General features: G+C 36.7%; 1 protein-coding gene across 3 annotated transcripts in view; it reads right to left on the bottom strand.

Moving 5' to 3' along the window:
* LOC149065608 (uncharacterized) overlaps window positions 1–24,991 on the bottom strand; it is an 82,474-nt gene that overhangs the window by 45,654 nt on the left and 11,829 nt on the right. Inside the window, exon 1 of one of the 3 annotated variants that reach the window (XM_089253770.1) lies at window positions 10,785–11,303. The exons of the other annotated variants lie outside the window; for them this stretch is intronic. The gene's annotated coding sequence lies outside the window, so the exon portion shown is untranslated. Of the gene's footprint in view, window positions 1–10,784; window positions 11,304–24,991 lie in introns of those variants that run through there. 3 annotated transcript variants of the gene reach the window in all.

The raw sequence follows: 24,991 nt of genomic DNA, 5'->3' as shown, positions 1-24,991 counted from the left end.
GGGAATTTTCTTTCCGAATTCATCTTAACCTCCGCTTGATTATCCAGGATTTCGTACTTCGACAATTTAATTCTCACTGAATGAAAAATTATACAACCATTGTAATTGATATTAGTAATATCCATGTGGGTTCAATTGAAAATTTACCTTCATACTTAGGTTTACTATGCATCATTGAAGAAAATGCGGGAAATTGCGATCGTAAATACGGGATATCACTAAATTTAGCAAAAAAGTGCAATTCATTGTCTTAAATGCAGTTTTCTAATTACTTCTAAAATCGCTGAGAGGGGATAAAGAGCTGCTTCAAATCACAATAAACATAATGTATTTTACGAAAAATATATTCAAATGATCGGATGACCATATTTCATTGAGGAAAATACGGTAAAGTGGGATCTTAAATAAAGTGAAATACGAGACATAACCAGTTATCACCAAAATGTTTCCGGAAGTAGGCACAATTACTAATTTTTATTAAAATTGCGGAAAAACTGCGGAAAAAAACGTTGAACCTGACAAATATGTGAAATGAATATCTATATTTTCTGCCACATAATTATCATAATATAATTTACATACTGTTTTTTTAAAACGCTGTGTATTCACGACTTCTCACAACACGAGACAAATGTATAAAAAGAATCGGAACAACCAAAATTACAGGAATATCCCGTAATATGAGACAAGTGGTCCTTAAAATTGTTTCCGACATTTTACTGGTCCTTGGGTTCAGAAAGATTGAGAAACTCTGTTATAAACAATACTGCTGTTGTTTTGCGTAACATACACTCAGGGGCGAGTCAAGAAAAAATTTATACCCGTGCGGGACGTATTTTTGGCGCCCCTGCCAACATTTATTTTTTTTGGTCAGCAAAGCTTTTTTTGCCCTTTCAATTCAGATTTGCCCTCGCCCCCTCGCATAGACTGTACTTACTATTTCATGTTAATTGATTTTTATAGTGATATTTTGAGGCGTGGGGGAGCGAATTAGTGAAATCTTTTGTAATTCCATAATATAATGTGTCGTATAAGTATAGAGATGCTTTTTGAATAAAATAAGAACGGAGGCATTAGTCAAAAGAAATTTAACACACAACTGTATAATTGACTAACATACTAATTCGCCATTTATAACACGCTTCAAAAAAAATTCCAACTAGAATTTCATTTAAAAAAAGCGGGGCCGTAGCAGAAAGTATAAAGACTTTTTTTTCACAACGGCACAGGGATTAGATAGTTTTGACCCGTTTTTTACAAATAACTTTTAAAATTTCATTGGACATACTGTTAATTTATTTACGTAAATTTTTTTTGGATCAATTAGGGGAGGAGTTTTTGCCTAATAGGGTTGCCAATAAATGGAATAGCTTACCTCCGGGGGTTGTGAACAGGGCCGCAACTAGATACTTTGGCAGCCGGGGCAAGAACGCATTTTTGCACCCACACCTAATGTAGAAGAAGCAGTTAAAGGGTGCATTCGGTGCCCCCCTTCCGTCAGCACCCGGTGCACAAGACCCACCTGTTCTTCCTAGTTGCGGCCCTGATTATGAATTTTAACACTATTGACACGTTTAAAAAGAATTACGATAAACATAGTGGGATAAATCTCCATTTTCCATTTTTTAAATATAGGGTGATTCAGAAAGGATGAGAAAAACTTTAAGAGGTGATAGTACACACCAATACAAACAATTGTCATCAAAGAATGCATGGTCTAACGTGAAACGCTAACGCGTTTCGAAATGGCCGCTCCGCAAACGTTAAAACGGCATTCCTGTTGAAATTTATCGGGAGAAAAAAAACACCACATGAATGCAAATGTAACCTGGGGAAGAAGAAGAAACCGTATGCAATTCTGCGTCACAGTGAATAAAAGGCGCGGACGCCAGCCCCTGTGAAGTTATTCCAGCGTGCAACCGTTCTAACAGTTGTAACGTACGGGATGGCGTCCGCGACTTTCTTTTCCCCAAGTTGCATTTGCATGCATGCTGTTCTTTTTCTCCTGATAAATTTCAACAGGGATGCCGTTTTAACGTTTGCGGAGTGGCCGTTTCGAAACGCGTTTGCGTTTCATGTTAGACCACGCATTATCTGATGACGATTGTATGTATTGGTATATGCTATCACCTCTTAAAGTTTTTCCCATCTTTTCTGAATCACCCCGTATATTTATGAGATGCACTAAGACTGTTTGATTCAAGATACGAGTTGTTCATGATGCGAGTAACTTTCATGATGAATAGTTGTGGTGTCACTGCATTATGTTATACATAATTCCGACAATGAAAAAAAAAATTTTAAAAATGTCTGCCTTTTATATTAACGTTTGATCACCGTTTTTCACACATCTGTAATAGAAAGTACGCATTTAACGCAAACATTTACATTAAAAATTGAATCCAAATAGCTAAGTTTAATGTTTTACTCGTAGTATTCAAATAGAATCAGATGAAACTACAGTAGGCTATTCATTTGTGCAATTTGAACTTCATCATAAAAACCCATCTTTTCATACAATTTTCAAAGAATTTTTTTTTGAATATTCACGTCAAATTTGTGAAAAGAGATTTTGTATATTTTATCCTATTGGGCATGAAACACCGTTCATAATAATCATAGAACGTGACTTTAATGATTAATTACATAATGTGTATCCGAGTCTTATACGCCCTTTTTATAAAATATTTTGCGATGCATAAATTTATGTATTTTATCAAACTGAGTGGAAAAAATTCTCCAATGCCATATAGAAGAATATTTGATAAATCGATCAAATACAATACAAAATCAGAAACCACAAAAAAGGCAAATTACCCAATAAGGTAGCTGGGACAAAATAAAGAAAAAAGGAAAAAAAACCAATGTAAATAAAGAAATAATATTGGTTTTATATTGATTGTCATTTATAATTTCCAGAAATGATGATAACCACGTCATTCATATATAGTCATCCTGCTGCTTTATTACCGTATGATTAATGTAGCGTAGGAAAATCTTAGCATACTTACTAGTCATAAAAGTCCGTGATTATACTATATACCACTAAGAGAGAGAACAGTGTTTGAAATCCTTATGGGATTTAAACTTTAGGAGGAGTGTGTGAGAGTTGTTTTTATATATCCCGTACACCAACTGTATTCAAGTGCCTCCAGAAGAAAAAATAAGTTTAGGGTCCGTCTTAAGAGCATCATGGGTCCCCGGGCCAAGTGATTTTTTTGAGTCCCTACCTGGCAAATTCTCGAAAATTTGAACAGGTTCTCATTTTTGCGAAGCCCCTCTTCTCTTGAAGCCCCCGGGCCGTGCCCGGGTGGGCCCATGCGTTAAGACGGCACTGTTTAGGTCAGGTTAGATTAAATAAGTTTTAGGTTAGGACCTGGGAGCTCGGATCAATCTACACGTTTACTACGCAAATATACAACAAGCCGAGTTAAGTCGAATTTAGGAAGTACATTTAACTAAGTGGAAAAGTGTACTCAAATTCCATGCATCACCGTGCTTTGGCGTCGCCCTCAGAAGAAGAGGATCCTGAATCGTAAAAGTGTACTGGAGCCCCATCATACACAAACTACGCATGACCTGATTTGCACCTTGTTCGTCCCACGCATTAGTAATAAATACTCTTGCATGATGTAAGTTTATCGAATTTATCTTTTCTTGCACAATGAGTGAAGTCCTTAGGTTCCACCGCAATTATTATCCATCTCGACGTGTGCAATCCAACCTATTTTTTATTCAAAGAATTCACGATCACCCTCCTATGTGTTGCATTTTCAACACATGCAATGTATTCAGTAACATGTCTAGACTGACCTAAAAATAACAACAGGTTTGTCGTAATTATGCATCACCGGACAAAAAAAGGCATAGTAAAAATATCGGACAGCTATTGCGTGTTCTAGTCCAAAAAATTTCTACTCAATGACTCATTTGACCGGAATTCAAAATTTCATTAGGGACAACAGTACAAAAACCTAGTCATCAAACTCTCAGTGAAGTACAATTTAAGGAATACTTTCCATTATTCTAGCAGAACCTAAAAGTGTCACAAGCGTTGTTTTGTGATCTCTTCAACTGTAGGCGGAGAAATCAAAGCAACAATAATAAAACCTGCGTACTAGTTTCATGTATGAGTCAAAAGAGTACAATTCAATCATAATAGTATATATATATAAAAGCATGGCCTTCCAGCACGAAAGCTGTAATATTATTCCGGAAATACTTCTAACAGCGACTAAATTGTATTTAATGGACAGACCTTGCCATTCTTTCACAAAATTTTTGTCTGAAATCCCACGCACATACACACGCAAAAAAAGTAAAACTGGCTATTTATCAGTATAATATCGTTGATATCGTTCATTTTTCTAAATTGTTGAGCCATGGGAAGCCATTGATAACGTGTCAAGGTCCGATGATACCATAAATTGTCAAACCGGAGTTGAAATGTTTTTCAAAGTGGGAGTGGACACACAGCCACCCTTAAGGGTGCGAGTCCCACACTTTGAGAGCCCCCTCCCACACTCACGGTAAATTATATTGAAGGCTTTCATCAATTCTGAAATTATTTCTGGCATTAATTCGGTATTCTCATCAATTCTGGAGTTACAGTTGAATCCCGTTTTAACGAAAACATTTCTAATTCCCCCAGGTAAGTTTACATAGGAACAATGTAAAAACCTGGAATTCCTTTAGAGCAAAATTTCGTTATAACGAAGTGATTTAACAGGTCTCTTGGAGTTCGTTATAACGGGATTCGCGACTGTATTACTTTCATTAAACCTGAATATTCATCAATTTTTGAATTTTTTCACCATTAATTTAGAATTTTTATCAATTCCGGAGTTTTTTCTCTAGATAGTTCCGAATTTAGAATGGTGCTGGAAATTCTCAAGTCTAAAATTTTCATTTGTGTTTCAAAAATTTCTGTACGGAATTTTCTCAGCATGCCTTCATATTCTGAAATGATGGATGCTGATTTCCCCTTCCCCTAAAAAATATATAAAATCGGGGCGAAGGGGTCCTACACTCTTATTTGGTGCCCCGAAATTGTTGACACCCAGTAGGTCTCGCTATTATATTCGCACCGGGGCCCCGCGTCTGTTAAGGGCGGCCCTGAGTGGACATAGAAATACGCTCGTATTTTGTACTTTCGAGTGAATTAATTGTAAATTTAATTCTATATATAAGGGTGCATAGGTAACAGGACGTATGATATTTTACTGGCGAACCGTTGATCGTAGAGGCATACTTCTAATTAGAAAGTATCTAAATAACGTTTATAGTACTCAGATATGTTATTCATGTTGCAAGGGATTGTATAGTTATTAAAATAAAAATGTTAACTTTCTATACGGACACCCTGTGCTCAAAAACCCAACTGGAAGGTTGTTGCCCTGTCTGTCCTGATGCCAACAAAAAAAATCCACGTTTCTAAGTGCAATATTTACTGAGATATTCGAATTCGAAAAACTGAGGGAAATTGGGAAAAACAGCATTAAGTGTGGGTAACACGGTTTATATACTCCGTACTTAAAAAAAACCTCTCTTTTCTCCAACTTTCTTCCATTTTTTTTATGTTATATCTCAGTTCCGGCTGAGGGAGCCACCGCCAAATGCCATGGACGGAGTGGGGGGGGAGGGGGCTGTTTGCAAGTCTCGATACTCATATTTTACATATGGCATATATTTCGATTGATTGAGGGCGCGGGTAGCCCAGGTCGCTAAGATACTCGCCAAAAGTACGAAAGGTTGTTCGATGTAAGTTCGATACCCGGTTCGTCATTGTCAGAAACTCCCCTGACGCGGGGGCACAACACAAGCGGCCACATGATCACGGAAAAAGTTTGCTACCGCAGAAAGTCCTACGCCTAGGGGGTTAGCGCACCAACCTCTCGGTGTGTATAAAAAAAAAGACTGCCATTCGGAATCGGCAAAAAATTGTAGGTCCCGCTCAAACTAGCCTTCGTGTGCAGGAAATGACTGTGGTGCGACAAAAATGGTCAATTATTTTAAATTGATTGAATTTTCAAAGATATAGTTTGATGGAGTTTTAAGCTCTGTCAAGCAGTTCAAACAAAAACTGTATTCGTAGTTTATGTATTTTAAGAACCCTGTTATATTTTACGGTCTTGGATCCACATCCTGCAGCAGGGTCCCTATGCTAGGATCATTGGTGGACCCGGGATGAGATTTTTCGCACGCGTGGTGGGGAATTATACAGGCTATCCCAAATTGTTTGTGCAACGAATATCTCTTCAACCGTTGACTTCAGAGAACCATACTTCCAGTTACAAACTTTTTCAAATGTACGGTTACTCAAAAAATCTTAAATTTCTCAAGGGGTAGTATACATGGAAAAAAGATATATATCTACATAAATCAAATTTTTATGTGGACCCTGTGTGATAGAACTTTCAATCACAGTGAAATGTAAATGCGGCTCTAAGAAGTCATTTACAAAAAAAAAAAATCCGTTTTTTAATGCATTATTAACGGAAACTTTGAAGTTTCGCCAATTTTATCGCCAATGATTGAGGGTGTGGTTCATAAATTGCGAAACGTGAATAAAATTCAAAATTGTAAGAATTCTGTAATTGTCAAAAATTTTAATTGTTATTTATTGTGAACAAAAAAAAAATAAAATCGTTGAGTTCATTTTATTTATGTACAGTCCCTAAAAATAGCAATTTCTGAGCGAATGAAAACTTGCCAACACAGTGATAAGTTTCCAAAAAATGGTTATTTTATATATTTAATATCTCGATAATTAATATACATTTACAAATATGAAATTTTTTGCAAACGACTTTTCAGAGCGGGATCTACATTTCAAGAACTGGACGTTCTAGCACACGGAGACTGTATAAAAAAATTATTATTATTATTATTATTGTATATCACCCCTCGAGCAAATTTTGAGATTTTAAGTAACTGCACGTCATTTTTGAAAACTTTTTGTAATTAAAAGTATGTTTCTAAAGTCAACGGATGCAGAGATATCCACTGTGCAAACAATTCGGGACAGCCTGTAGAGGAAAAACAACAAAACAAGGTAAGGATCGTCTTGGGTCCCTGCGCCGGACATCAGTCAGTCTCACCCTTGTGGGGGTCCATGGCAGTCCTTTGTCACTAACTCTAACACCTGTCTGTGTCCGGCCCTATTGAAGATGTTTGAAATTATATCTATGGAATGTAGCATACAGTGAGACCTGGCTTCAACGATACTCGATATAACGATAAATCCTGTACAACGATATTTTTCAAGTCTTGTTTGGAAATGTCTGTACTCTATAACGTTAAAGTGCTGCTTTCGATGTAACGATAATACCTCTACAATTATATTTTTTCTTGGTCCACACAGTATCGTTGTATCTCGAGGTTTCACTGTATAAAAAAATTGAACGTTAAGCAGTTTTGATTGCAAGGTGAGATTTGATCTTTACAGATAATTCACCGGAAAATTTTCCCGAAGAGTTTCCTCCCCATGGAGCCCATATTTTCTTGTCCGTTATTTACTGTATTTGGTTTTTTTTACCTCTATCGTGGGGCCACTTGTTTTAAGGTACGGTTTTCTGTGAAAAATGCTGAGTAGCTCTCTTAGCAGGCGTGGATCCAGATCAATATGTTGGGGACAGTGAATTAGTGAGACTAAATGGCGTACGGTGAATATACTGTATGTATCTCATATTTTACGGGACAGAACCATTATTTTCCATCGTAGGCTGTACCCAGCTCTTTTGGATTCACGCCTGTCTCTTAGAGAGGTTTTACTGTATATATATACAGGGTGATTCTAAATTCATGGGACAAACTTTAAGAGGTGATATAAGACTCCTAAACAGGCATTTTTGGTCATAGAATTTGGGGTCGAATCGCAATATCAACGGCTGTAGAGGGTGGTTTTTAGATAGTGCACAACAGCACTCCACCAAAAGCAAATATCATATTTTCTGACGGATTTGCTGCAATAAGTGCAATAGACCATTTGAGGGTGCAGGGTATTGTAATGTGGTAGGCCTTCCATGGCGCAACCTGGGTAACACAAATTCTACCTTCTACCACAAGTCATTATACCGCTTGATCATTATTTGACGCAGCATAACTTTGTTGGCCTTACTGAAATAAAAAAACTCCAATCCGAAGGTGCTGCATATGCACTCTCGTATGGTTGACAGCACATATCGCAGCAAATCCATCGGAAAAATGTGATATTTGTTTTAATTGAAGTGCTGTTGAGGACTCTCTAAAAACACCCTCTACCACCTTTGTTATTGCGATTAGACCATTATTTTGATTTTAAAAAGTGTATTTTTATTGAGTACATTCTATTATCAAAAATGCTTGTTTAGGTGTATTATGTCACCTCTTGAAGTTTGTCCCATGAATTTAGAATCATCCTGCATAAAAGAACCAGTTCAAAGCCTAAAAATTGGCACACAAATCAATATCTCCAGCTCGCCGCGACTCCCCTGGCAAAGGTTGACGATGCCCCTAGGAACCGCGACGCACACTTTGACAAACACTGCCATAAATCACTGAAAAGGCCCTGATTAAACACAATTATGAGGTTTGTAATTTTTGTCTAACTCACTTTGAGAGATACCCACTGTCATTAAACCTCTACTGATGAGGTATTGATGAGATATCTCACCTTTTTAAAAGCCTTTTATTTTAGCAATGACAAGACAGGGAATCTAGCGATTTCTGCTGTGCCTGTTAAAGGCTTAAAAATATTTTTAAAAAGTCATGCTTATAGAAAATGAGTCGGTAATTTTCCTCTTATTCAATTTTTTTCAGTTCCCGGTCACAATTAGTTCGAATTAGCGGGGTTTAACTAAACTAGTTGTTTTTACTATACTTAGTATCGTATCGCTTTATGTGCACATGCGAATAAAATTCTTTAGGTAAATCAAAATGATATCTAAGAATTTTAAAACGTGTATTTTTACTGAGTACTTTTCTTTCTTGGCTGCTATGTAAGTCTCGAGAAGAAAGGTTGAATTTTTATGCAGCATAAATCAAACCAATAATCAGTCGAAATGAACATTTTCCTCAGACTAATAAATGCAATTTTTTGATCGTTTATGGATGATAAAAAATCACAGTTTTCACTTAAGTTTTCCAAGGAAAATAAATTCTTTTAAATACTTTTGTGCAATATGGTGAAATTCGGTATGCACGTTATACCTATGTTTCGGGACCATCATTAAAGTGGATTTGACGAGAATACCTCGGATTCAATCATCATCCGCCCCATGCTCCAACCTGGGATCCTGAGATGAATCTAATTATTTTTTTTCACCATAAATTTACTATAGAAGGGTTAATGGAAAAACCTGGCTCCTAGACACACACTAAAGATCCTGAATATGGAAGCCCTGTTCTGCTCTTTGATGAAACTTAAGTATTGTATCAAGCTCTTTCATCAACCCAATTAAAATGACATTTTCCAATGTTAAATATATAATTGGAACTTACAGAATTATTAATTAGTTTTCAGAAAAATTAAAGATTAGTTAGTGAGAATTCGAAACTGGATAAACAAAATGGATATCACCATACTGAAATTATGGGTTTTTAGATTCCACAAAAAAAAATAATCCAATACTTACCATGACACTTTGTATTGAATATTTTCCAACTGCTTCTGAGTTTTCCATGACTTACTTTTTTGCTGCCAGTTACAATGTGAAACAGTTAAAGTTACATTGAGTGTATAATTTTGTACGTGTTCATTTTACGATGTTTCATGATGTTATTATTCGCATTAAACTAAAACATTTTAAAGGCTATCGGAAGATAGAGTTTGAAATATTGTGTCTATATGTATAGAGGAAAATTTTTCAGAACAGCGAAAACAGGTCCTATTGAAGGCTCTTCAGAGAGATTTTGTTATATTTCATTCGAATCACTTGTGATTTACTGGCAATGACATCATTACCCAAGAATGCTCATCCATTTCTTTTGGCACAATACAATGAACAACCACAAAAAAAATTCTTATCTTTGGTTATGTTGATTGCTAGAAATAGCATCTTTTTGAAACTAATATTTAAGAAAACATCACTAAGATATATGAATAAAAATAATTGTATTCTTCACTAAGTATTTAATCTCAGAAATATTTGGAATCTTTTCTAAAAATCTTAAATGAAAACTACACCAAAAGTGAAGTTTTTGAACTTTGAGTTTTTTAAATGACTAAAAATTTTTAATCATGAAAAATTTTAATTTTCATCAACGAAAATGAATATTGAACATAATTTAAATTATTACAGTTTTGCTACCTGTTTGGGACTGTGTTGATGAATGCTAGTCTTTGAATGGTAGTCTTTCCTCACACACACAGTATTAACTTTCTGGAAGTGATCATATCTACAATATACTTACTGTAAGTGTTCAATAAGCCTATTATATTCCTCACAAGTTGCAATGTGTTGACTAACTTACCCTTTGTCCAGGCCCGTCATTTCAACTTTTTTCAGGAGGAGGAGGGCAAAGAACGTATAATCAATATATGTATATCGTATATATGCCACCTTGTTTGTCCATTTCTATTGTATTTTTTAAATTTTATTAAAAGACAATTTTGTAAAAGATCCCTTCAATGATGGGCCAGCCTTCGTCTCATATATTCACTAACTGCTCCGATATTCTTCGGAAAATAACGAGTTACGAGAAATTTTAAGATTTATGGTGGATTTTTACAAATGTGTGACATCGTGTATCAACATAACTAATTTTTGTATAACATGATAGCGTATAATCGTAGACAAACTCACCTGTGAAGCACCGCCTTATCGAAATGCATATCTATTTCGCTTTCTCATGGGTTACAGATTCCAATATAGACCAAATTGTATGTAGAATTATAAATAACGAGTTTGTGTGTCAATTTTTTTGTGTCCAAAACACCGTTGTGGCCACAGATTTCTGAAACACATGCACTTGTTCACAACTGTCGATGAAACACTTTTATTGAAATCAAAATAATCCCAATAGTTTGATGTCACCAAAGAAAAGAAATTATATCACTGTGGAAATTGTAATGTTGAGGTATTTCTATCCTTGTAATATATCACACATGGTCATAATCAGTTTTTTCTTTCACTCGCGAACCCACTTATCCATGTACCCGATAGATACTAGTCCAAAGTAGTCGGCAACACTTTTGATTCTCGTTACCAGTGGAAGAGTTATGGTTATGGTGATACTAAGCCACCTGGTGGTCAGTACCGAAATCTGTCCACTGTCAAAATTGCGGGGTCACTGACAGAGAGAGATGGAAAGAACTACCTGCTAGTGATGGCACTTGTTTATTGACGGTATGTGAGGAGGAATGGCTCACATCCGGATGGTGTTTTGTGTTGAACAAGCGGAAATGAGAATGCTCGAATACATCGTTCAGTCGGGCACGTGCATACGTCATATCCGGTTCTATTAAGAGTGCCTCATCGCTAAATTCTTTGTCGTGTAATGAGCAAAACAGCTGAGAGAGCTCTCAGTTTTTGATATATGATGGTATGGAATAGTCTTCTCTCGTTTCGGTTACTGTTCGAGTGACATACTACGCTATTTCCAGGATGTAAAATGAGAAATCGCCAGGGCAATAGGTGGCATAAGCACATTCACTTTTTTGCCCCAGTTCTTCTTGTCAATGAAATAATTTATATCTCTGACCATGTTCCGAGGAATTGATAGCACTGCGATACACCTATTAAACAATGTCTTTGTAATCGGGCGTGAGATTGTATTCATTCAAATTTCCAGCTCTGCTTCAGGAAATTTATGAAAGTTGACTATTAGGAAATTCCGGTTTGGGGTCCAGTCATACTTATGTATTAACCTAGCTATTCATAATGGGTTTCATTTTACAAAGGGCATTCCATAAAAACTGAGAATAGTTTTTTTTCTTGATTTGGCAATACCACGAAACTGAATAATAAAAGCGCCGATGACTTTTTTTAATTTAAAGAGAATGTGAATCAAAATATTTTAATGAAGCAAATGATTCTATTTTCTAAGTTGAGCAGTTGTTTAAAGAACTGTTGTTTGTTCTTTGCATACAACAATGGAGGTGAGAGTGATTCATAGGTTACGTGCTCTGTGCGACCAAGGAAAAATCGTGCTCTGTGCGACCAAGATAATTATCATCGTGCTCTGTGCGACCAAGATAATTATCATCGTGCTCTGTGCGACCAAGATAATTATCATCGTGCTCTGTGCGACCAAGATAATTATCATCGTGCTCTGTGCGACCAAGATAATTATCATCGTGCTCTGTGCGACCAAGATAATTATCATCGTGCTCTGTGCGACCAAGATAATTATCATCGTGCTCTGTGCGACCAAGATAATTATCATCGTGCTCTATGCGACTAAATTCTTTTCTATTGTTCACTTCCACAACAAGAGACCATCTTTCATATCGTGGCATTATAATTGATTGCTATTCATCTCTGTAATCCATCTACTATAGAGATTATGTAACATTTAGTTATTTGATGGAATCAAAAAATTTTTTTTTTTTTCGTTTTTTTAAAATAATTTTTATATTTTTCATACCGTTTCAAATCGTATGAACTAAATTAAGTCTTTTCAAAACTCGAATTTGCTAATAAGTTGAATTATTTGCAATTTCTAATTTTGAAGAGACCTAATCTAGTTCACCGCGACGAAAATTTCGAAATAATTAAGTCACCAAAAATGGAGTGTGTACGTCAAATACTGTTAAGATTTACAGCGTTTTCAAAATCAAAAACCGTCAAAATGACTTCTCGGGCCGTTCTAGTGTTACAGGGTGATCTTGTAAAAAGGGGAATATTTTTTTTAATTATAAACAGAGAAATATAACTCTATTTAAAAAATAACCTAAAATTTGAAAGAGTATAGGAAACAATGAAACAATCCTCCTTTGGAGGAGTAAAATTGAATTTTAATGTATGAATCACGCATCTAGAAGCGTATTGGAGAACACTGATTGTGACCGAAGCCAAACGTCGCATAAATGTGAAAGTTCCATAATGGAGATACTCAAGGAGGTCGTATAAACGATATCCACTGTATTCCTATCATTGGCGTACGCAGGAAGGGGGGGGGGTTGAGGCTCTAACCCCCCCCCCCCTGAGCCAAGATTATAGTGTTATTTTGCAGGGAAAAAAGTAAAAACCCCCCTCAGAAGGAAAAAAAATCTGAACCCCCCCCCCCCGAGAAAATTCTGCGTACGCCTATGATTCCTATAGTTCCACGTATATTGGTGGTATGGGGGGAAATTTTAATACAAAAGGAAGAAAGTAAATCTAATCGAAAGAAAGATCACTCTATATCCAAGACATCACAAAAGGAAGATTTGTCCAAGTAAAGAATCGAGAAGGATTTCGGTCGCTCAGAGCACAATATCAAATCTTGGCCGCACAGAGCACGACATCGATTCATTGTTAAGAAATGAAATGCATTGTGTGATAAAATTTAGCTATCGTTTGAGAAAAACAGCTCCAGAATCAGTTAATTCAATGAAAGAAGCTTACAACGAGAGACAAAAATGTTTTGGCGAGTTTACGATTTTTAGGTAGCACAATGATTTCAAAAATGTTTGGACAATGATTTCAAAATGTTCTGGACGTTTATCAGCAGAACTGGCTTCTGGGTCTGGTCGACCTGAAAGTGTTGTGAATGATTGAAACTTTAATAATGTCTGGGCAACCTTACATGAAAATTGTTGAATATCATGCAAAGAGATAGCAGCGTCCGCATGTCGCTACTTCTATTCAGCGATATCTTGGTAAATGCCATATTTAAATAATGCCACAAGCCCCTTTCAGTAAGGATGGGGTGCCGCAACCCCCATGCGATTTCTGGCTGTTTCCGACGGTTGGAGGAGAATCTCCGTGGCAGAAAATTTAATGAAGAAATGCTGAGAGACGTTATTTAAGCTCTACAGGGTTTCACTAAAGCAGCTTCCAGAATTAGTCTTCTCTGCTTGCTTCGAAAAGTGTATTAAACGATGGGACCATTGCATATCATCTGAGGAAAGAAATTTTGGAAAAGTATTAATTTTTTTTTTCTGTCCCTATATCTCTTGATTTCTTATGATTTTACTCTCAGTTCTTATAGAACCCACCTTGTATGTATACAGTATACAGGTCTTTGGTCTATTCTCAGAATAAATGACGTGGCCGTGTTGATGACAAAAAAATAACCATAAATAAAAATATGAGTTATATTTTCGTTCTTTTTTTCAGGAAGGGCCATTTTACTTTCTGATCATTATTAACTCATAAATTATATAAATAATAAAATTATACGAAGAGTGTTTATAACACAATCTAACACGAAAGAATGCGTTAATGGAAATTATTTCAGTAATATCTCGGTACGATATTTTTAAACAATTTGTGGGGGCGCGGTAGCCCAGGTCGATAAGATACTCGCCTGAAGTACCAAAGGATGTTTAGAGGTGTAGCGAGTTCGATACCCGGTTCGTCCTTGTCAGAAAACTTTCCTGACACAGGGCTACAACAAAAACGGCGACGTGACCACAGAAAAAATTGCTACCGCAGGGAGTCCCCCATTGAGGGGTTAGCGCACCAACCTCTCGATGGGTATAAAAAAAACAAGCCTGCCGTTCGGAATCGGCAATAAATTGTAGGTCCCGGTCTAATTAGCCCTCGTGTGCAAAAAATGACCGTGGTGCGACAAAAATGATCCAACAATGAGTGCGTTCTATGGGTTGTAATGGATAGCAATAGTTTTCATTTAACGCTGATATTTTTACAAGATTTCGATTATGTATATGTGTGTGTGTGTTTCTATCCAACTTCTTAGTGAATTTGTGATAGAAACTGACCGCAATGAACGGTATATGTATCATGAAGCATGCTGAATTCTAAAAAAATTTCTCGATTGCTATGTGATTAGATTAACACTATTTTGTCTGTATGTGAATGATGCTCGGTGTCATGTTCATCCTAGGCCTTGAAAAGTCTTTAATTAGAACTTCGTACATATGTATATAGAAGGTGTTGTGTAAAAAGAGAAAAGAAGAGGTGTAGAAGAGGTTCTGTAGGGTCTTACCTGGAAAGAGTTATTTTGTGGAACTGTGACTATGATATTTATTCAACCAGAATACCCGTATCGAGCTTTCGGATAATCAGGTTTTTTTATTTTAGTTGGCCCTTCATCTTATCGTGGAAAGAATCGAAAGTATTCCAAGATGACATTTCCGGTATTCACCAGACTGAAACTATGATTTACTATATAGCATGGTGAATATTTAGAAACTATCAACTTACGAATTGGCTCACAAAATTCCCCGGTTTGAACCAAATTTAAAGTTTTCGAGATCACTTTAAACTAGCTTGAAACAGTGGAATCGTCATGCACCCAATCTGGTTAACCGTTGCAGTCCCTAGATGACACAGTGATTGAATATAGAAACTCTCTTTCATCGAAACTTCAAGATTCTTGACCATACCATGCTGCATCAAATCACAACCGTTATAAAAGTAGATGAAGACATTATCAAACGCAATTAAGTACATGTACGTCCAGATCCCAAATGACCAGGTTTTCGTATGTAATATTGATATATGTATGAAAAAGCCAATGAGTTTCATTTTCAATTTATTAAGTGAAAAATTTCTTGACAATACTGCAATATCAACTGCAATTGTAATTTACTCATTTTTGTCTCACTATGTTTTGTCATTCTGTATACACTAAAGCTAAACACTGGGACAGTACACAGGGTGGATTTTGTGGTTTAGCTACCCTCCTCTCGTTCTAGTCTAATTTTTTTGGCCACTCATTTCAAAAATTGCCACACAACGAACTTGCCACTCTGGCCTATAGTCCACTTTATACAAATATGCCTTTGACCATGTAGTTTAAACCTCATTTCGAACAACAAATTTATCCAGCCAATTTCCAGATTTCATCTGACAAGAGGATTTTACGCCAACGATTCGGCTACCAGATGATATAAATTTCACATATACATAATTTTGAGATCAAGTTGTGGCCAAAAGAAAAGTACAATTTCTTAAAAAGTGACATTTTAGAGTTACGTCTTTGAATATGCCACGCCAATTGTGTTTTCAGTTTCTTAAATTTCTTGAATCACTCATAGGCACCGAAACCTGGGGTAGCTGAGGCTGTTTCGAGCCCCTCCCCCGATAAATTTTGCTGGGGGGGGGGGGAGTAAGCTCCCAATAATTAATGATTATAAATTTAGTGCACCATTCCCCCTCCTGCATAAGGCCTCAAATCCCGTCTATAGGGAACAACTTGTGACTTTCAGCCCTCCCTCAATTTTTCTTTCATGTTGGCGTTTCAAGTATGACGTAAAAACGTAGTTTGCTTTAGTGCCGTAGCAGTATTCTTACAGTAAAGCAAGCTCGCAGTTGAATGTCATCTCATCATCATTAACCATTTCAATCCACTGCTGGATGTGTGTGTAGGGGGGTCTCCCCCTAAATTTTTCACTGTCTGATGCTTTTGCCATACAGTTGACTAAAGCCATCTTTTGGATCTCATAGCAGCTCCATCTTGTTTGTGGGCACCTTCTTGGGAAATAATATTATGGGGGGAATGTACCAATTTAGAATATTTGTAGTCCTGAATGAATGAACGCCAGAACTTTGCCACTGGACTTATCCCGTTGCCGAGATCTCTTCCAGCCCAGCTTCGTGGCAGAGTCTGGAACACTTTATTTAGTGCCAAAAAAAACCAAAAAAAAAAAACATACGAACTTTTTTACAACATATTTTCCCCGGACAATTGGGTACTGTCGCGATTAACAAATTTTGTGGTGATTACAGACGAGATGGGATTAGGAGTTGGAGGAGTTTCGGGGTTTAGTTAAGATGAATGTACACATATTAGGATGGAGGTATGTTTTAAAAGCAATTGAGCGCCCCCCCCCCATGCCGAAAATGCTCCATCCGATCCTGATTCTTCTGTTTATTTCATTGGTGATGCTGTTGCTCATACTTATTTTTTTTGTCGCCAAGTGCATATAGTTAAACACGTGCAAAACGTTGAATCTGAGAAACATTATGAGATGAATATTTATATTTACAGTCATCTTACGGAGATCGTTCCATCTTGTTTCGGGGGGCGTCTTCTTAGACGTTTAACATTACGGGGGTACCAATTTGTAATATTTGTGGTCCAAGTTAGATGTATAACCTACGTAATACATATTCCCGATACAGCAACAATTTTGATAGCCTTTCTGAATATCATTGGCTAAGCAACTCAACATTTTTGAAAGAGAATTTCCATGAATGGATCCATTAACGCTTTCTTTCTATTTGTACTTTTATGCATTGTCTATCTACCTAGTCATCGTTTGGGGCAGTTCTTTGACTATCACAAAAAGAGGTGCTAATAAAAATGTCCTCAATGTGAAAGACTGAGCATTAACGAAGCTTAGAAAACATTTCCATTTCCGTTATTGAAATGGAAAGCCTCGTAATTAAAGCGAGGTTATTCCTTTTGGGTTGTGAATTCTTTGTAATACAATTCATTTCCCATCCTTTATGAGTGAATGGACCTTCTTTTTATTTATTTTTTTGGAATATGAGTGGGGCATTTCCACCGAAAAATATCATTTCCATGCATACACACCATTTGCATTGGATGCTCTTCCTGCAGCAACGCCCTCTCTTGGACAAACAAGCACGTGAAGAATGGCGCATCCACGAGACAAAGAAGAAAATGGCTTTAAAAACACGTTTCTCTTTTCCTTTATTTGCAGAGCCCCATCAAATGAAAGAAACGATGGCATTCAAGAGGATATTGTAGACTGGGCGTTATATAGCAGTCTAACAAAAATGATAGAAGCTTAAATTACGATGCACAGGATGTGTTTTTTCTTATCATATTCAGTATAGATTTAAACGAGGATATACTGATGGATTTTATGGTTGAAAGAATTCCATGTTAATTGCAAGTGTGAAGTTTTGAAGCATTAATAACGTTGCACAAATTAGATTAGTGTTTTTGGAACGTGCTTTTTCACCCGAATTAATGCATCATATACGAAAAACAGTAACAAATTTACGCTGTGTAGGTCAGGAGGATAATCACGCTTGAAACGTGTATGATGTTTCACACAGGGCCGGACATAAGGGGTAGAGGGGAGTGTAGTCAATCTAACAAAAATGAAAAGTACGGGCAGGAAAATATTGGGAGCCGTAAAGTGGGACTACAATATATTGACTACGTACTACCTCGCCTTTAACAGAATGCTAGGCAAAAATTATATCATTTATAGATATACTGATGAATGAACGCCAGAACTTTGCCATTTGGACTTATCCCGTTGCCGAGATCTCTTCCAGCCCAGCTTCGTGGCAGAGTCTGGAACACTTTAATTTGTGTCAAAAAAAAAGAAGAAAAAAAACATACAAACTTTTACAACATATTTTCCCCGGACAATTGGGTACTGTCGCGTTTATAGATATACTGTGTTTATGTTGAAATTTGATTGTTTTGAAATTTGTTTATGTTGAAATTTGATGTAAAAAAACACCTGATATATAGCAGATAGTAAAATTGATGATGATGAGATAAAAATTTGAACGCAAAAATTTCGAAGTAATAGTTATAAGCAGAATACGTAGATTTACGAAGTGGAAAATCAAAGACAGCACCTGCGCTCTTCATCGGGGGCTGGTCCCCAGATGAAGAGCCTATAAAACTACACTGCTCAAAACAATTAGGGGAGCACATGGTTTTAACAAAATGACGCAAAGATGTATACCGATAAGTAACATAAAATGAATCATCCATAATTTAAAGCCTAGCAGGAGACGGAAGAAGAAAACTTCATATGCAAATCAAAGTTCATGACGTCAAAAACCAGAAAAAGGAGATAAGGGCAGAAATCGGGATGTTGCAGAAACGTCTGTTTTACTGCCGTAACTGTGAAATTCGATTGCGCAGTATTTTTTTTTTTGAGACAAGGTGACTTGAGGATGTCTCAACAACGTGATTTACCGGAATCCATGGCATGGCGTGTTATAGGCAGACTGGAATCCGGACAAACACAACGTAGTGTCGTGGACGCTGTTGGAGTCACCAGAAGTGTTGTTGCAAGGCTGTGGAATCGATTCCAAGAAACAGGAAATGTTAGACGTCGACCAGGGTAAGGTCGGCCACGCGCCACTACAGCAACTGATGACCGGTATCTACGGTTAACAGCCCGTCGAAACAGAACAGAGAATGCTACGCAGCTGCAAAGACGGTTGTTCTTGGCAACAGGACGAAGGGTGTCCAGCCAAACAGTACGTAATCTTCTTCATGAGGGAGGGCTCTATGCACGTAGGCCAATGGTCTGCATTCCGTTGACCCCCCGCCACCGTGCGGCCCGAAGAAGATGGGCTGCTGAACATCGAGATTGGGAGCAACATGATTGGAGCCAAGTGCAGTTTACAGACGAGTCCCGATTCAGTCTGGAGTGTGACACCCGACGTGTTCTGGTATGGAGGGACAGGGGCACTCGAAATAACCCAGCATTCGTTCGTGAAAGGTCACAATACAGACGAGCTGGTTGGATGGTATAGGGTGGAATCAGCATAGGCGGACGTACGGACCTGCATATCATTCGGAATGGTACTTTGACGGCCCGAAGGTATGCAGACGAGATACTGCGACCTCATGTCATCCCTTACGCTGGAGCCATTGGAGATTCCTTTGTTTTCCAGGATGATAATGCCCGACCACATAGAGCTCGTCTGGTGGAGAACATGCTTGATTTTTGAGATCGAACATGTAAATTGGTAAGCAATCGTTTCTAGTCAGCTAGGGGAAGCGGGGCTCAGAAAAAGCAATTCAACTGATGGCCCATGATGCTCTTACGGCTATGAATTTAATGGTCACTTAATAAAATTTAAGAATGAATAAAAATCTAGAAATTTTGAGGGCTGTAATTGAGTTGAGGCCCATTGACCAGCCTGTTAAAACACCACTCGTATTGTTAATTTTAACGAAAACTAAATGACTTCGTTTTTCTTTTAAAAAAAAGATATCTCACTAGAGATTTAAAATATCTATTACAGTCAAACTTCAGTAGTTAAATGAGATTTACAGGTCTGCTTTAGAACTCTTAAGTGCATACAAATTTTGAGGGAAAGTAGAGAGCATCAGAATTGTGTAGAAAACTATAACCGAAAATGCAACCCGAAGTTGATGTGCGCTGTTAGTGAAGGCAGGTTTTCAATAAAAACTTCATTTTTGTGACCTCTCGAAAATTCGCTAGACTTCTTCTGGGGGGGGGGGGGAAGCACCTGTACAACACACACGCATGTACTTCTAGTTTTTTATAATATAACTCAACGCAGTTGATAAAACCGACATAAAAAGTGGAATTCAAAAAAAAAATTAATGACATTTTTACTTCGATCGACTTTTAGAAAGTGACTTAATAAGAGAGTAAATTTATAAAAGGTTTGGTTGTATATCTAACAGAGTGAAGGATATATATATATATACACTGATTTTAATTTGCGTAATCTCCGTCTATCATTGGTTCTCAAACATTTTCAATAATATTTAGATCAGTTAATTAGATTGACCATATAATTACACCGATGTCACGCTCAGGGAATCCACTTCCTTTTTTTTAACACGTGAGTTATGGTAATACGCTCTATTCTTTTGATAATATGAACTTTTCACCTCCTAAAAGCCAACAACCATGTGACAAAAATCGAATGTCAAGTATAACAGAGAATACTACAGCATAGTTCATAGCTTTTGGAACAATAAAACGAATCGCCGTAAACGTGTAACTCCACCCCAAACTATGAAAGAGACTACTATATTTTTGGCCCATTCCCCAAACAATAATATTTTTTCTCTCGAAGATCGTACCAGTAAATAATACAATGCATCGCTACGGAACTGTCTCGACCAGAACGTATTTCACTGAAATACAGTCGAATTCGGTCGGTTATAACTCTATACAGAAGATTCTACGAAGTTTTGCCGTTATAACCGAGGCTAACGTTTTTAAGACACTTTAAGTACGAAAATTATAACCAGGTACAATAAAATACTATACATGAAGTTGTTATTTTATTATGATTCGAGTGACCATATTTCTGAGATAGTGTTCACCAATACGCATCTAGATGCGTTATTCATGCATCAAAATTCAATTTCACTCCTCCAAATTTCGTTGAGGAATGAAAATACTCCTTCAAATTGCAGGTAACTTTTTAATGGAGTTATTTTTCTGGGTTTCACACACATTAAAAATATCACTTTTTTAGCCTCTCGTTAAATCGAGAAGCTATCCATACTTAGATAAGACAACCATAATCTTTTTTATGGGCAGCGTATTTATTATGTATTATTAATTTTTTTTTTTTGGTGATATATGCTTTTATATTGAATTGCTGTATTTTGGTTATATTTGTGACATCCATATTTTGTATGGGCGTAATTCTTTCAGCCACCTTGTTGGGTAATTTGCCTGTTGTGGCCTTTGTATTTGCATTTTACAAAACCACCCCTTAATATTTCGAAGATGAGTGAAATTATTCTTCAAAATTATTTTTTTCAGAAAATATTGGTGAGAAAGATACAAAAAACTGAGTTCACATAAATACAAAACATTGCCAATTCTTGCCAAAAATGTTACCAATTTCTGGTGAAATGTCCTATTATAAATGGCCCTTAGATGGACAAAACTACAGCAAGTCTGCAGTTAATTGAAATGTATTTCACGAAAACAAAGTTGAACATGACAAATATGTTGAAATGAATGTTATTATATTTATTAAAATATAATTAATAAATTACGCAAATTTTCTCCATCCCCGATTTTAGTAAAGATTATGAATTAAAGCAGTGATGGGCAAACTTTTTCCAGAGCGGGCCGAAAATCAAGGAGGAAAAACTTTGGCTGGGCGGAAAAATTTTTATACTTAAAAAATGAAGTGGCAGAATATGTTGCATACTCTTTGAAGACTGCCACAGCATCATTGCAAATAAGAGACAATGGTTTATGCTTAGTTACGAAAAATTAAATAAGATTATTTTAATAACTTTATGCATATATATTCCATTTTTTTTGCACATGCAAAATTTATAAATTAATTTCTATGTATATAAATTTTCACACCTATATTTTCCGTATGCAGGGTGGGCAAAAAGTCCGTAGAAACTTTAAAAATGAATAAAAACCGGAAAAATAACCGAAATAAGAAACGGTTTGCAGGGTTAGCATCGCTAGGTCACGAGAACTTTCTTAAGAGGGGGGGGGGGGAATAACTTAGAAAACAACCGATAGGTGGCGCTGTTACGAGAGACTTTGGTGGAAATATGCAAATGAGACTGTTGTAAGAACTTGCGCTCCTAATCCACAATCAGTTCACCGTTGCAAACCGTGTTTGTGGAGCTGCTGCACTCTGCCGTTGCTGGATTTGTGACTCGCCTGCAATGGGTTATCCCCTGTGGTGGTGGTCGTGTGGTACACATACTGCTGTAATAAACGATTTGGAGGCATTCTGCTCGTTATTTGCGTAGCTTTTCTTTGACTTGGGTACGTCAGCGCCACCTATTGGCTGTTTTTTCAGTTATTTTCCCCCGTCTTGAAAAAATTCCCGTGATCTAGCGATGCTAACCCTGCGCAAACCGTTTTTTGTTTCGGTAATTTTTCCGGTTTTTATGAAATTTTAGTTTCTACGGACTTTTTGCCCAGCCTGTTTAAAAAAAGAAACACCCCCCCTTAAATGATTTCATTTTAAACACTGAAATTGAAAAATTTCGTATACTGTTATTTCGAAATCTGTGGCGGACCGCCTTTGACCCGCGGGCCGTAGTTTGCCTATTACTGAATTAAAGTAAGCTTCATTGAAAAAAGGGACATTAAAAAAAACACGTCGAGCTAAATTACGAAAAAATAGGGAATGTATATATACGGGTCATATCAATAAACAAGTCGAAGCGTCAAACACGAAATAAATTTTTTTTAATCATCGGATATCAACAGCAGATGAACATTCCCTGAATAGCATGAGGTATTTTTCGGGAAAAAACCATGAAAACAGAAGCAAAAACGTCGAAAAGTGTCGTTATATCCGAGGTCATTTCGTTTTCATCGACCTTATACGCAAGATTCCGCACGCATTATTCCCTATGGGAATCAGCCAGTTCCGTTACGTTATAGTCGAGGTGCCGTTACAACTATACCAGAGTTTGACTGTATATCACAGATTTCCAATCGATACTATTTTCGGTCCGCATAATTGTAGTTTTCAAAACAAGTGACGACTCCCATTTTATTCATAGAATGACATGTGAAACAGAAAATTGCATTCGACTTGAAAATGGTCAGAGACGTGCAAAAGATACGCGTGGCTCTCAAATTGAAAAAAAAATGAATACATTAAAAGTGTGTCCGTTCCGTTTATAACAATAGTTCATAATCACGAGAAAAATTGTCGTTATAACGGACTTCTGGTTATAAGGGAATTTCAATTTTTTGCTCTGTCAGGTTATAAAATTATAGAAAGTTTATGCTTTTTCTGTATTAAAACGTTTTTCAGATAATTTCTTTCTAATATAACTGAATGAATAAAACCCTCGTCAGTACAACAGTTTATTCTCTCTCTCTCTCTCTCTCTGAGAGATTTTTACATAGAATTTCGTATTATCAAAGTGATTCAGTCGACCAACTGAACAATTAAAATTCTCTCTATTATCACAGTGAAATCTCGTTACAACGATACTCAAAATAACGATAAATCCCTTTACAACGATATTTTTTCAAGGTTTTTTTTTGGAAATGTCTATACTCTAATGTAAAACTGCTGCCTCTCGATGTAACGATAATCCTTCTACAACGATATTTTTTCTTGGTCCACAGAGTATCCTTATATCGAGGTATCGCTGTAAATCATTGCCCACTTCCATAGCTGTATGGACTCGTCAACATCTTTCCGCTAATTAAAGTTTCTTAGCATGGTTTTTTTCAGTCATTTGGAAGCGAATTTAACTAAGTTCTGCTGGTCCCGTGGTCTCTTTAGTCGCTGGGAAAGACGGACGTTGAATAAAATCATAATGGATGTTGTCGCCCTAAAAAATCTTGAAAAATGACGAAAACATGCCCTAAAAACTTCAAAATAATGCCTTAAAAATTGGAAAAAAAATGCCATCAAAGTAATGAAACAGTTCTCTTGATAAACCGGTTATGTTCGAATGTCGAAAAAAATTTTTTTTGACAGCATCAAGATCAAATGTAAATTTTTTGTTATTTCATCGAAAATAACATTGTTTCTGGAGTTATAATTCATGAATCGGTTAAGAACACTGGCATTATGGCCCCACAATGGTGGGGCTAACAGGGCTCCGGCTTGGGGGCCTGAGACGGTTCTTATATACGTATATATTTTTTTGTTTTTTCACAAGAAATTCACTATTGAGAGGCCCTTGAAGAATCTGATCGGAAGGCCGGCCCAGTTTCTAAATGCGGGGGCTATGATTGGAGTACTGAGGGAGGAGGGAGGGAATAGAGGGTTTCTTGCAGTAAAAAAAAATGACCCCCCCCCCCCCCGAGAAAATTATATGTATGCCTATGGTTAGGAAGCAAAAAAATTTTATTTTCCAACAAATTCAAGCATATTTTTTCATAAGTGCTCAATGCAATCAGTACCCGTATTATTTTTCCGATGTTTTCAATTGTCAGAAAATTTAAAAACTGAAAAAATATCGTTAAAACGTCAAAAAAAATGTCCCAAACCTAACAAAAAATTCCCTAACAGTGAAAAAGCAAAAAAAAAATGCAAAAGATGCAAAAATGTGCAAATCTTATCAACATCTGTGCCCTGATCATCATATATCCTCTAAGTGTAATGGAGAAGCCCAAAAATAGAAGGGGGAGTATAGAAAAATTTTACTCTTCTACAGTCTTTGTTAGAAGTACCTCAGAGTAATTTTTGCGAGAAGCATGGTGCCATGATAAGTGTCATCATGTTTA

The sequence above is a fragment of the Pholcus phalangioides genome, unplaced genomic scaffold (assembly GCF_987345545.1).
Source record: "Pholcus phalangioides strain wild (caught in Gottingen) unplaced genomic scaffold, Ppha-v1.0 ptg000039l_1, whole genome shotgun sequence".
Lineage (NCBI taxonomy): Eukaryota > Metazoa > Arthropoda > Arachnida > Araneae > Pholcidae > Pholcus > Pholcus phalangioides.
Note: the sequence above shows the minus strand (reverse complement) of the source record. Positions and strands in the feature narration are given on the sequence as shown.